Genomic DNA, 3,715 nt, shown 5'->3' on the forward strand with positions numbered 1-3,715 from the left:
GCGGAGTAACCTGGGAAAACGCTAAGCGATAGAGTTTGTAATTAGCAAGCATCACAAGGTGATCGTCTAAGATAAGGAGCCCGGGACAGGGCATCCTGGAGGCATTCTGAGCTCAGCCACAGGGTATGTGAAGCCCACTTGGATGGGGGCAGGGCACAGACCTCTGGCAAGACTAATCAAGGAAAAAAGAAGACACAAATACATGGTGCTAGGGATTGAAAATAGGACAGAACTATTAAAAAATATCCTGACTCGAGTTTCTTCACACCAGCACTGACACCTCTCTCAAGGACTGCTTCTTACCTTGCATGTTTTATAGACCTGAGCCAGCAACTGCTTTGATGGGGGTGCTGGTCCTTCAGGTTCACTCGCAGGATTCTGTCTGGCTTTTCAGACTATGGCCTGTGCTGGATGTTCAGACTCAGCATGTGGAAGCACCACTCCCTTCCTGAATCAGAGCCAAAGAGAGAGCAAAGAGCTTTATAGGAGATAAGTGAATGCTACTATTTAATAGATACTGAGCGGAAATGATAAAGAATTCCAAGAGTCTGATATTCCAGGATAACAGGGCTTATGGTTTACCATGAAGCAGTACCCACCACAAATAAGGCAACATCATAAACTACAGGGGGAAAACTGAAAACATTCTCCCAAATGGATGAGCTGGCTTTGAGATGCTCACTGCTCTTCCCTGTTTCTTAAACTAGACATAGGAGCCCTCACCCCAGTTCTGTTTCATTGTTTCCCTTTTTGAGCCCTCCTCCACAAAAGAAGTGACACCAAGTTGGCAAATTTTCGTCTCCTGTGAAGATGACATTGGCCATACCTAACCAAGCTACCATTCCTTTCTCTGCAGCCGTCTCTCCAACTCTTCTCCTCCAGCACCCTGACAGTAAGGCACCTGAGCTCTGCAGCCTCTGTAGCCTTTTATCACAGGTTTTGTGGATAGCTGAGGAGGAAAAATAGAAAAATCAAAAGGTCAGTGCAAACACTGAGAGCCCTAAGCAACACGGCGCACACCCTCCAGCTTTGACTTCTCTGGAAGAACCCACCACATGAGACATATTGTAGGGCCCAAAACTAACCAGGAAATTGAAGAGGGTCACAGTGGCCAGCCCCACCGTTCACCAGTGTTTGTAGGTCCCCACTTGGGACCAGGAGAGCATGATATGCACAAAGTGCCAGTAGTAGGTGACTACTGTGGGGATAAAGAGGACGAGGCACAGCTCCAGCTGCACAGGAAGCACCAGGTCCAGCTGTTCTTGGGTGGAATTCTCATAGCAGACACGGTGGCCTTTGGCGTCACTCATTGTTGATTGGTCAGTATTGGACAATGATCACAATGTGATAGTGACCAAAGGACATGATCCAGGCGACCAGAGCAGCAATCACTCCATACAAAGGCCGGCAGGACAGCTTGTACTGCACGGGGAAGGCTACTCCCAGGTAGCGCTCGATGCTGATGCCCACCAGGAGCCAGGTGCTGCAGTAGATGCTGCTGTAGACGCCGAAGCCCGTGAGGGCACAGACGATCTCAGGCAGATACCAGCAGAAGTCAGACGCAGCCTCCGCGATCTTGAAGGGCAGCAGCAGCAGCAGGAGGAGGTCTGCCAGCGTCAGGCTGAGCAGAAGGATGTGGACGGGTGCAGGGTGGGGCTGGCGGACCTGCCCCATGAAAGCACGAAGGGCCTGGAGGTTGGCAGGGAGACCAATGAAAAAAGATATGTAGATGAAGAGAAATCCCAGGCTTTGGGACTTGTGGCCCCGAATAAAGAAAGGATGGGGTCAGTATCCTCTCTGACCATGGGTTTCCCAGCCCTAAACCAGGGTGAATGCATTCTTAGCTTCATTGCATCTCCTCTCCTTGCTTCAGCGAGCGATTATTGCTAACCTTCAAACCCAGTACTGTTCTGCTTCCGGTGTGTCATGCAGAAAAACCTCCTTGCTTCCCAACCAAATTACTTCTTTAGCACCTTCCTCCTTTCCATTTCCACCCTATGAGAGAGAGGGAGAGAGAGAGAGAGAGAGAGAGAGAGAGAGAGAGAGAGAGAGAGAGAAGAAAATATAGTCTCCTAAGAATTTTGGTGTCTCAGCAGCTCCCACAGAGAAGTGCTGAGGTCTCCAAGTCCCCACTAGAAAGGGCACTTTGTGAGGGCAGTGACATCATCTGTCTTGTTCATCACTGTGTCCCCAGCACCTAGAACTGTGCCTGACACTTAGTAGGTGCTCAACGAATATCTGAATGGCTATATAGACTGGAGAAGGATACAGTCAGCTTCATCATAAAGAGGGAGGAAGCCTGAGACTGTCTCTTGAGTTTCTCCAAATTCTACTCAGCCGAGTTGTGGCTTTTCTCTCTCTCCTTATCTTCGCATGTGTTCTTTTTCTTTGCTCTCTTTAAGTCATTGGGCTTGGACACAATTTTCTCAGCTCCACCTATAAAAATGGGAATTTGAGTAAGCCCGAGGGAAAAGCAGGTTAAGCCCAAAGTGAGTCCCAGAGGCCCAGTTTCTTGATTCCACGCTGAACCATCCAAAGAAAACCTGTAGGTTTGGGTGGGGTAATGGAAGGGTCCTGACCTGGGCCAGGTAACCAGGATTCCATTCCTCGCCATGCCTCAGATCAGTCATGTGACTCTGGGACAATCACTCTACCTCCTCTCTGCCTCAGCTTGTTTTCTTCTGCACCACAAACAACCAGTGATTTCACCAGAACTCCCACAATTCCCGGTGTGCTGTCTGCAAATTCACCAAACAGGATTTATTTGGGAAAAAGAAAAGGTTGTAACCCAGTGTATGCAGACATGGCAAGCCACATGCACGCTCAGGCCGTGTGCCAAGATGGAGGGGTATATAGAACGGAAAAGGAAGTTAGAACCATAGAGCTTTGTTATAAATATGGAGTTCTTCCTATAGGGTTCTTGCGATTATGTAGAGCGTGAGAACTTCCCCAAATCCTAGTTCCACCTGATTATAGGCTCTTCCAACTGATTATATTTGCTTAAAGATCCAAATAGTCTTTATCAACCCTTCTCTCCCCCTGAAGAAAGCATATGTACATGAGATTTTTGACTCTGGGTGGTGAACACACAATGGGATTTATAGATGATGTAATACAGAATTGTACACCTGAAATTTATGTAATTTTACTAACAATGGTCACCCCAATAAATTTAAAAAATAAATTAAAAAAAAGAGTCACATTTAATCTCTTCTAACTTATCATTAATGTAGATGTTCAAAATAAAGCTTTAAGTCCTTAACCTGTTACTGGTAACGGATTAGTGGTACCCATCTGTGCAGCTCGTTTCCGAATTGGAGGATCTCAGAGGACCAGGTGAACAGGAAGGAATCTGCCTAGTTGGGACTGAGCTTGCCTGTTGTTTTCCTCTTGCTCTCACCTGCACCATCTCTGCATTGCCTTGTCCTGGCCCTTTTCCTGTGTCTATGACTTCTTCCCCCTCCTCTTGGATAGTAAACCCCATATCGTGCTCCCTCTTCATAAGTTTATCTACATGCATTTCTTCTATCTCATCTCTTTGTAGGGTCATGATCCCAATAGCCTCTGCCCTGAGAGCAAGCAAAGCTGGGTGCCTTGCCCTTTCCTAGAGGAAGACAGATGGCTTTTCAAATATGTCAGGTCTCAGAAGCAGATGGAACCTTGTCCATCTGGGCCACCTTTTCCTCTCCCACGAGCAACAGACTTTTTCACACCT

General features: G+C 47.4%; 1 pseudogene; it reads right to left on the minus strand.

Moving 5' to 3' along the window:
- Nucleotides 1-872: 872 nt before the first annotated feature.
- LOC109433977 (free fatty acid receptor 2) lies at nucleotides 873-3,484 on the minus strand (annotated as a pseudogene).
- Between the last annotated feature and the right edge of the window lie 231 nt (nucleotides 3,485-3,715).

This window comes from Rhinolophus sinicus, linkage group LG11 (genome assembly GCF_036562045.2).
Source record: "Rhinolophus sinicus isolate RSC01 linkage group LG11, ASM3656204v1, whole genome shotgun sequence".
Taxonomy (NCBI): domain Eukaryota; kingdom Metazoa; phylum Chordata; class Mammalia; order Chiroptera; family Rhinolophidae; genus Rhinolophus; species Rhinolophus sinicus.